This window comes from Centruroides sculpturatus, unplaced genomic scaffold (genome assembly GCF_000671375.1).
Source record: "Centruroides sculpturatus isolate CEXI.00-Female unplaced genomic scaffold, Cexi_2.0 scaffold598, whole genome shotgun sequence".
Classification (NCBI taxonomy): Eukaryota; Metazoa; Arthropoda; class Arachnida; order Scorpiones; family Buthidae; genus Centruroides; species Centruroides sculpturatus.
The window spans coordinates 3,347-17,261 of NW_019384757.1; the positions used below are offsets into that span (position 1 = coordinate 3,347).

Below are 13,915 nucleotides of genomic sequence, written 5' to 3' on the forward strand. Positions count from 1 at the left end.
TTTTTATTTATAATTTATGAAATTATATAATTATTTAAAATAATTTTTTTAATCCTTGGTAATGGTATAAACGGTTTTTTATTTGTGTAATTGCGCCAATTAAGGCAAAATCTCTGCTATTAAATTAGATATTGAGCTACGAATCAAAGAACTTATAAGAACATGAATACGAAATTTATATTTTTAAATGTTTCTGCATAAATTTAATGAATTCTACAAATTATTATTTAAAAACATTTTTACAATATTGAAAAACTTTCAGAATCTCTTGTAGACAGACTTATGTAAATTCGATCTACGTAGAGTTTTCTTCTGAGCTTACGATATTGTTTATTAATATACATTCTGAATTTATTCAGTTTATTTTCTTTTTATTATTATTATTTTTTTTAATAAAAAATGCGTCATGACTTAAGCTGCATCTTATTCTATTCACTTAAATTGATTACAAGCTGCAAAGAATTTTGGAAAATTGTAATTTTGTGTCTTTAAATAAACGGAATTTGTAAATTAACTCAAGTATCCATATTTTAGTCATTAATTTTTAGAATTTCTCGGTAATTTCCAGCAAAAGTTACCGAATTTTATAAAGTATTAGACTCGGAACTATTAATTTCATCTCTCTGATTATTTACAAGGAAAATTTGATATTTTTTCTGATGAAATAATAAAATAATATTTCCAAATCGTCAGACTAGTCTTTTTAAAAATTATTTACACGAATCTTTATTATAAAATTAAGTATAAACATATATATCTTAGTTATCACCACACCTTAATGAGCGTGATTAATATTTAAACTTACAATACTAAAACAACGCAATAAAAGAAGGAAGACATAAAAGCCAGCTTACCAATAGGGTGGTCTGTCAGTGACGTCACCATCTCAGTTTAGTTTTGTCCCACCCAACAGATTAGGACCCCACCCTACAAAGTTATGTTGAATACAGTATAGAGCGAGTGTATGCCAAACAGTTGGTTGGCATCTTGCTAAAAACAGTGTATACAAATAAATTACAGGGTCTGGATGAAAAGCCTCCAGTCAAAAAATGGCTCTCTTCGGCAATGAATCGGAATTTTTGTATGCATGGGAAACTTTCTACAGGAGCCGATCCGACAAAACAATCGTCCAACTTAACCTTTTTTTGATCTTTTAAAAATACAGAAAACGTTCTAGACGTATTATATAATAAATTTTTATATTTAATATTATTTATTTATTTTTTCATTTATGCATAAATTCTGGATTTGTACAGAGCGTCTGAAAATCTTTACGTTGGTTATTCTATTTTCAAGCGCTTTCGAATTTTTTCTTTCTTCGTTCTCTTTCTCTCTCCCACTTCCCTTCTTTTATTTTATCAATTGCATCATTTCAATTGAACCATTTTTAAATTTCGTTAGCCTTTTACATAAACTAAGTTCTCGCGATTTACTTTTTTCTTATTAAATTTTAAACCGTAAATTTTTATTAAAATAAAATTTTATATGTACGAAATTTTTCTATCTTCTTCAAGACAATATATGCGCTTTTATTTTACGCTTTATCAAATTAATAGACGTTAACTATTTTGCTTAATTTAAAAACCCATTTATTATATTTCTATAAAAACATTATAAATTAACAAATGCACCAATTGTAAACAATAAAAAAAAAAAAAACATTTGTATTTAAGAATTTTAATAATGAAAATGAAGAAAATTTTTGAATTAAATTCATATTATAGCTTGGGGCTAGTTAATAAAATCAAAAATCATAAACTTATCTTCAGTCAGAAAAGTAGGCTAGCTTAATGTATAAAGAAATGAGACCAAGTCATTGAAAGAGCGCATTACTGAACGATCTTTATCGTTACAGAAGTAGGAGATTTATCTTTATAAATTTCACAATTTAAAATTAAAGAAGAAAAAAATGGTTTATAAATCATATCAATTATTTTTTTCCGTTAGAAATGACGTTAATCATATTCAAGTAAGTTTGATTTATCTAGAGATAAATTGTTCGGCTAATAACGGTTACAATTAATAAACTAACAGATGTTTATCGATATATTTATCGTTTTTTAATATATTTAAAATTTACTTTTGAACTTGCTACTGGAATTATGTCATATAAAAACAAAAATATCATCTAAAAACGTTTAGAGAAGTAATGTTATTGGTTTATTTATTTTTTTTCTCATCTTAAATGTGGATCTACGCTTTATTAATGTATGAACTGATAGAAATATAGTTAATTTTTTTTAAATTTTTTACATAAAAAATACATTTTTTGTATAATTTTTTAAGGACTTAGCAAGTTTGTCAAGTGATTTTGTTTCGTGTACATTTTCTTCTCTGTTTTACAGCTTGATAAGTTCGTTTAAAACATAATTATGAAAATAAACGTTATTTAAATATAAATAATTAATTACATTTTAATATCTTACCGCTGTATATTGCTAAATGTAATGCCGAGATGTTTATAAATCACAAAAGTTCTGTTTAATAATATGAGAAATAATATTTTATAAAGAAACAAAAAGAAAAATAAATGAATTCAGATAATTAGTACTGCCTTGTAAATCATAATTTTCAACAACGATATGAAGTTTATTAATAATTAAATTATGATAATTATTAAAATTTCAAAATGCGTGAAAGCAATTTGTTAAAAGAATATTCTATAGTGTATAATATAGAAATTTATTAATGAATTAATCAACTTTGTTGCAGAATTTACGGTAACACGTTTAGTTGGATATATATATATATATATTTTTTTTAAAGTAAATAAAATTTTACAGAAAAATTGGACATTTATCATGTGTAGATTACATCGAATGAGATAAAGATCTTTACCTTTAGGCCCTCTAAATTATCATGGAAAAAATTAAGGTTATAAACCTATTTATCTAAATATGTACAGATAACTCTATTAGGTAAAGAAAAATTACGAAAGTGAAATAAGGATAATCAAGAATTGCTGCAGAATAAATGTATAACTTAACAGAAGAATATATTGCTCCTTTATCATAAGAATATTAAGGATAATATAGATTAGGATGCGGTCAGAAATATAACTGTTTAGAATATGGATGTTGCAAATGTAAGGAGTTTGTGTAATGTGAATATTACAACAAAAGATCCGCATCTGTGGAGTAAGCCCAAAGATATACGAGAAATGTCACGAAAGTGATGGAAGGACCATTACTTTAACTGCTCCCGAAAAAGACGAAAGAAAGAATCATGGAAATACTTAGATTGATTTATCTTGGCACACTTCTGTTCTTGCGCCATGAAACCCGAGGTATAAGGCTCCTTAGATGTTAACTGCGATGAATATTCTTATCTTTATATAGCCTAAATATATAAAAATGTCTGAATATATAGAATATATCAAACTGAGAATTTGCTTTCTAAACATTATAATTCTATAAAGAGTTTAACTTGGTGTTTTGTAATTTTTATATAATTTTATCCTCAGTACTGTATATAAAATTAACTAGCATATATTGTTGTAACGGAACTTAACGAGATTAGGTTTACTAGAATTTAATAAATAAAATTTTAAAACGATCTTTATAATAATATATTTTAACAGTTTTGAATGTTATTTTTTTCGTTTTTCTCCGTTATTACATACCGTAATTATAATTATTAGTAAAACAGAACTGATTGCATTTAAACAAGATTAAATATAGGTTACTATTGTTTTCTTTTGTTAGTGGTTCAGAAAGCAAAAGCTATGATTATCACATAGGATTTTGACGCTTTCTTCCTATAAAATTGTTATCAGGAGCATGCCTATAGGCAAATTTATAAAGTATGTATCCTATATAGTTAACCGTCATTGCGTGAGAAATCACTTTAAAATGTTACCATCTTCAAAACTGAAGCAAGCCGAATAATAAATGGATGCAACTGGGCATAATTGAAATTAATGATTCTTTGGCCAGTCCATCAATTAAGAACTATGACTTCGAATAATAGCCGCGGGATAAATCTTCTAAGGGGAAGAAAAAAAGAGGTGTATATCCTTAAAAACTGCTAATGCAACTAATAATTTGCATGATTTTTATAAACACACAGGCCTACTTTCCTGTTTAAATAAGTCGATGTTAGGATAATAAATATAAAGTACATATATTTAATTATCTTAATGCATTTTTCATTTAATGTCATTAATTTTTTTAATTGAAATTCTTATTTGAGCTTTATAGATAACCATAGACATTCTTAATATGGCGAACAATTTTACAGGTTTTTACACCGTTCTAGCCTTTTAATCCCCTCGTCAAGTGAAGCATCCTCCCAACTTAACGTCTGTTCCGACAGATGATGTTTCTGGACAATGTGACGTCACCTATTTCATTAAGAACGTGGAAACATTAATGAACGGACAGTAGCCCGTATAGGCTAATGGTTAAATCGCGTGATGTGGCTCACATGGCGAGATAGACACCCTTGTTTCCCAGATAACAGCTAATGTCGGTTCTATACGCTTTAACCGATGACTTGTAAGGGTATCCTCCAGATCTGAAAGCAGTTAAGCCGGAGTTCGATAGACGTTAGTCCCGCATCTCGATCTGTCCCGATTTGTGATCTGCAACGAAACAAATGTGGAGATAAACTTGCACATAAGAAAGAGAAACATGGATGGGCTATGTAAAGAATTCTCCCGTTTCGAGAAGCAGCTTTTCTACCCGGCGATGATACAAATCCCGCACGAATTCCAGGCACGAAACCTGATAGAGGACACCACTTTGGTTGTCCTTGCTCTGCATGAGCTGAATACGTAAGAAGGCGAAGGGATGGTACTGGATGCTTACAAAAGAACGACCAAATCTCGAGCAAATACAACGCATCTGATGTTAACAATGGCCAAAATTTTACCACGCCGTAATTGAGCGTGAGGAAATAGGAGAGGATAAAGCACTTTTTGGTCGTTCATTCAACGGGACAGAAATTTTCCTACTTTTATTATGGCCTACATCAGCATGACGAAAATAGGATATAACGTTATAAATCGCCAAACCCGCACTAGGTGCTGCGACGATGTTGTCTCTCGATGATACCTTTAATCTCTCGACAATATTGTTAAGAAAGTATAATTAATGTCCGACCCGCTGCAGCTTCTTATAATTCAAAAATTCTATATAGAAAAAGATTTCTGTTGTTAGAAACAGATCTCATTCGGAAGAGAAACACGAGACCGTCAGGAAAGAGAATTACTCCCCGGTGACCACTAGTTGTGTCACAAGAAGTGGTGTAAATTTAGAGTCGGTGACATGGTTAGTCCAACAGAGGACACATTTATCGCTTTCTAATGGAGGGGACGAACTACAGAGAAATTAAGTGTTCGTCTTACATCTCCCAAGGCGACTGCTCCAGGGACACAGTAGACACTTCTGATTGGTGAAAATTGCTTGACGTTACCGAACACTAAATATCTCTACTTTTACAACTGGCCTTTTCCAACGGCATTTGTTTATATCCGACAAGATCCCACAGTAAAGAGTTTAATTAAATGTAATAGGAGGCTCTAAGCTTCTGGTTTCTGCACGGATAAGGGTTGTGTATCGCTATAATGGGCATTGAAAACTTTAGCTACCTAATAATTATAAAAGCGCACCGTTTCCTACATAAAATGCTTCAAAAAAAATAATAAAAGTAGCCTATAAATTTAAACCATATTTATTTATATTGGAAAAATCGATCTATTAACCTGGTATTTTAATCGATATAGAGGGACTAAATCTTTACAACCGATAATGCAAGCTTTAGCTAAACAATAATTACAAAAATTTTCTACTTTCGTTTATATTGTTAATCATTTTGTACTGTTTTGTAAAAGTTTTCAACATATTTGTTATTTTTATTACCTCTACTGGGCGTAGAAAATTATAATGAACACTAAATTTTAAACAGCTTTAATTTAGATAACAAATATAAAACTACAGAATTTTTCACAATTAAAAATTGTAACTTAATCTTAAAAGTAGATATTGATATTGCGTTAATTGCATTGTCGAAAGGCAAGAAAACACGAAAGTTGTAAATAATTTATACGAATCGCTTTTCACTTGCCAAAGACTTGTTTTTCTAAAATCATTTTTAATTGCAGAAAAGTAAATAGTTATTTGTGGATGAATAATGGAAAAAAATAGCATTTATCTTCAAATGAGATTAAAATAAAAGGAAGAAACTGCGTTAAAGTTTTAGTCGATGATATTTTTCTTATTATTTTTCTATATCGATAACGTATAAATCAACATTAATGGCAGATCAAATTTGCCACGTCCGTCGATATAGCCGCGAATCAAACGGATTATTTCTGATCGATCGGACAACTTAAATCTTAGAGAGAATTCCAGTTATAAATCTGTCCGAGTGAACTGTCCGAAGCGATTGTTATCCCATCCACGACTAAGATGGCCTTACGGACCAATAGGTAACGAGATTAATGGAGTTGTGAGGTAAACACACTGGACACGCCGTGATTGCCGGACAAATGGCGGATGGGAGAAGAATGACGTCACGCTAGTATGGTTTTTCCGTTCCGGTCTGGTGCAGTACACAAAATAATATCACTAGCCAAGAAGTTAACTCGGGTCTTCTACTTATTAATTTCAGTAACAAAGAGTTTATCATAAAAGTTGCTTTTTTGTCGCTTCTATCTGCTAAAAATCTTGATTGCCAGGTAATTTTTTACCACGCAACTATAAAGGAAGTCACGGAACGCATCTTAACCTTGAACTGTAAACGTTATTTTTTTTTTCTTTTTTAGCTAACCTTTCTTTATTCTTGAACTATCGACACGATTTCCTGGTTTGAACAGCTTTACCGATGTACGGCTATGTGGAGAGCAAGCGTTTTCTTTAATAGATTCATTGCCAGATAATTATCTTCTAGCTCCATTAGAACGTTCATGCCGTACATTCATTTAGCTTCCATTATCATTTTCCTAGCTGACCGCAGAGCAAGGATTCCCGATATCTGCAATTAGCCGAAACAAACGATCTACCTGACTCTCATCTCTATATACCAAGCTCATAGATGCGGATTACTTTAACGTAAACTAAACCTTATCAAATTTTTAAGGTCGCTATCGTTAAAATATCCAGTAAAATCGATTTAATTATTTGTATAGTTGGTCATTTATCAACTACAGACAGTTATTAATAATTGTGTGATAAATGTGGTGGAGGCATTCCACCGATCGGACAGCATCCATTCGTCATGCTGCTTAACTGGACTAAATAAATCAAATCTGTGCAGGATGTCAGTTAAGTAAACAGATCCTGAACTGTGACTAAGCATTTCCTGGACAGATCAGAAACAAAATAGACTTAGTCAATACGGTGTAGGCTTCTTGACGTCTTTCTGAGATGCGTTACGAAACACCATTCTGATCGATATACTTTCTCCGCGTAATCACTTTTTCTTCTTTGATCTCGGAATCTTCTTTTTTCCAATTATAACCTAATTTAGTCAATTTTTTCTTTTATTCACTCATACACGCGCATATATAATTTAAATTTCCTACCTTTTAATATTTCGCTAAATCTAAAATCTATAATTTACTTAATCATTTTTCTCAATTCACATAACAACAAGTTAAAAGATTTAATTTTCTATAAATTTATATTCGATTTTTGAAAATAAAATGATTTATTTCTTATTATTAAAGCGTAAAGTATCGTTATCGACGATTAAAAACTTATCAGGTTTTTGTAAATAAGAAGGGAAAAAACGCGTTTAGAAATCGTGATCAAAATAATTTTAAAGTAATTCTACGTACTCTATTTTGCTTTAAATTGTTTATTTCTATTTTTGAAGCGTTTTTTTTCTTAGTTTTTTTTCAATTCTAAATATTTATCAATCAATCAAAATCATGCCAGTACGTTTTATAAAAGGGGAAAATGCAATACTGCCTTGTAAACCAAACAACCAGAAGGAAAATCGCATAGGAAACATTTATAGATAGAATATCCAAACAACTTGCGTACAACGTACAAGGAAGGACTCTGTAGTTGCCATTCCGGTTTTAGACGGCGACCTTCACTACGTCCTCCATATCTCTCTAACCGACAAGATTAATGGAAGTTCCTCATGTTGAACCTTAATAGACTAGTATGCTGTAGAACTAAACATATCGCTACCGGACGGATATGTTCTAAGACATTCTCTGAGTCCCACTGATCCTCGATAACATTTCGTCTAAAAGACTGATCCCGATCTCCCTCTCCCTCTCTCTGTCTCCGTCTTCGCAACAATGGAACATTTATGTTAAAATACTTATCAAATTCTATGTGATTCTATACATTTCGGCTCTTAAAACGAATACAATTTTAAATAAACACAATTCAATCTAAATCTTCATCAAAAACAACCAATTTAGAATCCAAAATCTTCACTAAAATAAGTTTTTACATTTAAAAAAAATGTTTTAATTATTTATATAAAAATTGAGAATATGAATTTTTTCTAGACCTAGTCCAAGTTTGTATGTATATTTTACATTAATTTTTTTAAAACTTGACATACCATTTAATTGGAATGCTACAGAAAAACCCGTTCATTGGGAATAAAATTTCTGATTTGAACAGATAAATCTGGTTTCTCTTCAAAATAAACAACTTTAATAACATTCTCTTAAATTAAAAAAAAAAAAAAGAATAAGATAGATAAGGTCAGAAACTAGAAGGAAAGATATATTTTATTGTATAAAATATAAAATTAGTGAATCGAAATAGTTACTGTAAGTGTATTCTGCATGTATCTGTAGTCAATGAACCAAATCTTCATTGATCTGCCACAAACAATAATGCAGATTACGAATTCGTCCAGTTAATAACGCGGCTTTAAATTGATATTATAACACGAGTTCTTTCTTCTCTAGTTTAAATATTTTCATTATTATTGGATGGCAGGCGAAGCGAAGATCCTCCTTCCAGAAACAAATGCAGATTTTCATGTAGCTCTTACGTAAATGAAAAACTTCTGATGCCTGAAGATTTTTCAAGCAAATAAACTACTCGCTTCGAATTTCTTTAATGAACGATACTTTAAATAAAAGAATTGACAGAAACATTTAATTCTAATTAGATAATTTAGCGAACGAAATATCGAGAGAATCTTAAATTTATTGCTTTTGCCGCGCTCATTAGCTTTCCTTACGCGGTTAAAACTATCGTAAACCGTTTATAATAATATTAAATATATAAAAATTGAGATAAAATTATATTCTATAATTGTATAATTGCTCAGTTCTTTAAAAAACCGTGCAACATCCGAACAAGGAAGAGGAGAATCAGGTAACCCCATCCTGTCAGGTTACAGAACTGGGTCAGAATGTACCCAGTCTAACCTGAGTAGCCTGAAGCATCGCAGTTTTTGGCATTACATTAAATCTCCCATCTCTTCGTCCCTTACAATAAATTACAATAACAATTCTATACACGACTCAAAGGTGAATGCTTTGTTGAATTCGTTCGTAGCAAANGATACTTCTAGAATATATATATATAATTTTTTTCTTTTTTTTGCTCATGCTATTTTTAAAAAATGTATCCCAATTTCACGTTTCTTTTAAATCCCCTTTTCGCTGTTCCAATTGTCCGATTTCTAGATGGACGTGCCGGGCGTTCCGAAATGTGGTAGTTGCATTCAAAAGCTCGGAAAGACCTGCGGTGGTCCAACATCTCTCACAATGAACGTTCTCCAAAAAAACACAAATTGTATCCCGACTTAATAGCAAAATTCTTGCCCAAGTAACTGACTATATTTTTTATATTTCAGTTTATTTTTTCCCTCTACTTTCCGTTCGTGAGTAAGGCATATTTAGTTATTTAACAATTGTCAATCTCGTTGGTTGCTAGTAAGAGAAAATAGAAGGAGGAGTGAATGAAATTACAGAATCAGAGAATCGTGTCAAAGTCTTTTATTGAGTGGAGGAAGATGCCGGAGGGGACGTTGTTAGAAAGAGATGATTACATAGCTCTAGGAATCACTAACTGACAGTTTTGACTAGCTCAGTAACCTAACAGATGGGAGATTTTAGGTACAATAAACTAATCCAAGTTTGTTTTCTTTTGCTGACGTGGTCCGGACCTCCCATTAAGTGGCTAACATATTTAACTTGTAAACTTCATTTTGTATTTTATTGTCTTTATTTCCCCCTATTATAACTTAACTCTTGCTATTAATTTCAATTATCCCCGTTTAACTTCTATTCCGTATATTGAACAAACAAAGTTTATCAAATTATAATAGGAAAAATAATTTATAAGAACATAAAAGGAAGCGATTTGAACAGATGTCCGATTTTCGAAAATCAAATATTAGATTATACATATCGATAGCAAAATATATGTTTATGACCCAAATTTCTACGTGCACGTAGCTCAGACATACATGACTTACTTTAAGATAGTCCTACTTGGAGCTGGGTCTATTCATCGTTTCAAGAAATATAGGGCTAAGGATCCGGTTTATGTGCATGTGCCACATCTACAGAGAGAATAGGCCCTATTAATCTAATTTTATCTTTTAAGAGTGCGGTGGAAGAGGAAAAGTGCTTAAAAATTGTGAAATATTTAATTTTTTAAAACTGTGTTTGTTAGTTGAAATTTTCAATTTTATTCTTTTAATATTTCAATATTGTTTGAAAAATCCTATTGTTGATTCTGTAGTGTTTAACTTACTTGTTATTTTGTAGGCTTATACGGCAGCGGTTAAGTGGATAAGTTAAATTTGACTCGGGCTACTCTTATCTGCACGATTTATCTGTGGCTTAATCCACGTTTAAAAAAATGAAATATGAAGCGAATGGAGGACATCTACATCTCGACAGTCCAGTTTAATCGACCTCCGAAACAGGGTTAACTTGGTACCCATTGAAGGCGTGTCTAAAAGTTGAGTGACACCAATGTGCCAATCAACCTCCCCATAGGTATCTTCCTTTCGGCACAGAAGGTACAATGCATCCACCTGTTGATTTCTGCGTTTTGCTAGTATCAACAGTTAGGAAATTCCTCACTAGAGGGAGTCTTCGGTCAATTTGAAGGAGCGAAAGGAAATCTGCAAAGGCAACACCAGGTGCCTTGTTAACTAGCCCAGCAGGTCGCATACTAACTCCATCTCCGACTAATTAAAAACTACCGGATGCGAATCTGCGATGGCGACCTCTGTGGTTCCGGTCACGTGACGATAAGTGGGCCCCACCCGCCTTCCACCCCCTGTCGACGTGGTGGTAGATCCCAGCTGTTGATCTTCCCACGCGGCTTATGTGCCCTACGTTACCTGGGTAACAGTAAGGCGAGTCTACGCTCATTAAAAGGGGAATGAATAATGAAGTTGGCGGAGGTGTTCGGCACAAAATTTCATTAATAGACCTACCGATTTTTAAAATTTTACCACGCTAATTGACCCTGTCCGGGTGCTCTTTCGGGCATGGATGGAGCGCTGCCAGCAATGATACGCGCCAATAACAACTACACTCAAGCATTCTTGAAATCTACTTGACACTGAACCAACACGGAGTTTTGTTTCAGAACAAAAACCTCTCTAGTCGTTTCCCCATCTGTTCTCCATCCCTTTCGCCGGTGTTGTATATAGAGAACCCCATATCGGGGTCAGGTGGCAGGGTCAATAGGGGTCAAACAGTAGCTACCACATCCTTTACATGAAACTTCCACCATGTAACGACTAGCTTGTGTTCCGGACCATTACTAGCAACAAGAATATCCAAGGTGTTCCACCATCTACCAACTAACCATTATACAATGCTTCAATTTATTAAATATTGATAAAACACATAATAAAATTTTCAATTATTATTTTTATAATAAAAAATAAAATATATTTAACAGTATAAATGATTAAATTCCTCCTAACAAATAACAAAACAAGTCACAGTAAACAGAAAGGCGAGTTATAAATGTACTTTAATATCTAAAACACTCCTTTATTACTGTCATCACAATCCACCTGATTTCAGAAACATAGCAGATAATTATAGGCAATGTTAGGATCGTTATTTCAATAGCAATGCCTCAGACATTCATACAATGCACGAAACCCGCTGTGCAATTCATATCGATAACACGTCAAGCAATAAAACATACAGTAGGTAGCAATTATTGCATTTCAAAAATTTCATCTTGACTTCCTTTTTTTCTCTGGACTTCTAAATTCAGTTGTTTTTTTTTTCTTTTTACCTTAGGATTGGCAATTAAAATACTTGAATTTTTAGTTAATTTTATTGAGTCAAAACTAAACTCTCTTATGAAGATATTAACATATTGTCTAATAAAATAAGTAGCTTAATATATATAATTATTGCTTATAACTTTAGTATTTTTATACAGTTAACAGGAAATTATGATCATTTAATAATTTTCTTGCATGTGACTGTTAATCTTATGTTTAAATTAAGTTAGATTTTTATATAAAAATATCCTATTAAGTAATTGTTATTTATTGTCTGTATTTATTCAGAATTATTATTTTAATGATTAATTCTATTTATTATTTATCGAAGAATAATCACCTTAATAAAGATAATCTCGAATCATATAAAAATTAAAAGGAAATAACTTTGAGGCATTTTCAGATTATTTTATATTAAATAATTATATAAATAGTTAAAATGACTTGTAATTATTTGTTTTCTTTAACATACAGACAAACTCAATTACACAGGTAAAAATATTTTTAAAATATATTTTTAGATAAGATAGAATAGATAAGATTTTAAACATATATATATATATTTACTTTGAAGTAACTTATAGGAAAGATTTCTTCTTGAAATGGTGGTGAAGGGTACCAAAGCAAAAAGATTGTATTCCTCTCTCAGACACAATGGAGTGGAAGTAAGAGTCTTAAGACGTCGACACCCCATCCCACGACCCGTGAATGTAGATTGTGAAAGTACATCTTCCCTTCCAGCACTTTGTGGAGATGTTTTTAAAAGTCTTCCAAGTCACTCCAGAATCGATGAAACGATTCTTTGGCTACATCTTCCGCTATTGTACATGCAACTTACCATCTACAACTGCCACTTTTCGACGCCGTCTGGCGTTTTCAGTCAAAGTGACTGTTCGTCTCAACCCAATGCTATTGAATAGAGAAATATCAGAAGGAGAGAATCGCTTAAGAAATGATTTCTCCCTGTGCCAGAGGAAAAGCAAGGTTGAATCATTGTTAGTCGCATAACCGAAAGTTGCTATAGGCTCTGTACTGGATATCCAATTTTCCAGATATTAAAACTCGCTGCATTTAATAATCAAAACGAGTTAAATCATTCTAATAATTGAAAATGAATGTTTTTAATGTTTATATTTAATTTAATATTTTTCTGTAAAAATAATTAAAGACGTATACAGAGAAACATGATGCGATTTCGGGAAGTTGGACAAAAGCAATATTTGTCACAAAAAAAAGGTGAGTGCAGAAAGGAAAGTAAGAACCGATGACGAGAAAGATAAGAGGAAATCGTTTCCTTGCCAGACAGGGAGCCGGAAATTAGTGGCTCGTGATTTAAGAGTAAGGTGACGACCTCACGTTTCCAAAAATTTGGAAGCGTCGGAACGTGCCTTGTTTTCAATTAGGATTTCACCCGATTGGCTGGCCTTGGTCATCACGTCGATTCAAATTAAGAAAGAGGGAGGCTCACCTTCAAGATAAGTTAGCAGAGAGGATCCAGTCTGGAAATTCGAATGAATTTTAAACGTGGTCTGCTACTAGCATACATCGGAAAAAATTATAGTGTTTAGACTGTTAAAAGAAGTTATCTAAAACATCAGGAATGTTCCATGTAAATTTATCACGATAAAGTATTATATCACACGATGAATATTAGGTCAGAAAAAAAATTGTTTAAAAAACTCAATTATTTATTGTTTAAATAACTTTATTAATAGTCAGCCGT

General features: G+C 31.8%; 2 long non-coding RNA genes across 2 annotated transcripts; one reads left to right on the forward strand and one right to left on the reverse strand.

Moving 5' to 3' along the window:
- Positions 1-3,903: 3,903 nt before the first annotated feature.
- LOC111628730 lies at positions 3,904-10,539 on the reverse strand. Its single transcript, XR_002757215.1, has 3 exons — positions 10,405-10,539; positions 4,426-4,582; positions 3,904-4,342 (listed from the first exon to the last, which is right to left on the reverse strand). It is a non-coding gene; the product is annotated as an uncharacterized LOC111628730 (long non-coding RNA).
- A 280-nt stretch (positions 10,540-10,819) lies between these two features.
- LOC111628729 lies at positions 10,820-13,249 on the forward strand. The gene is made up of 3 exons (XR_002757214.1): positions 10,820-10,956; positions 12,667-12,684; positions 12,767-13,249. It is a non-coding gene; the product is annotated as an uncharacterized LOC111628729 (long non-coding RNA).
- Positions 13,250-13,915: the final 666 nt, after the last annotated feature.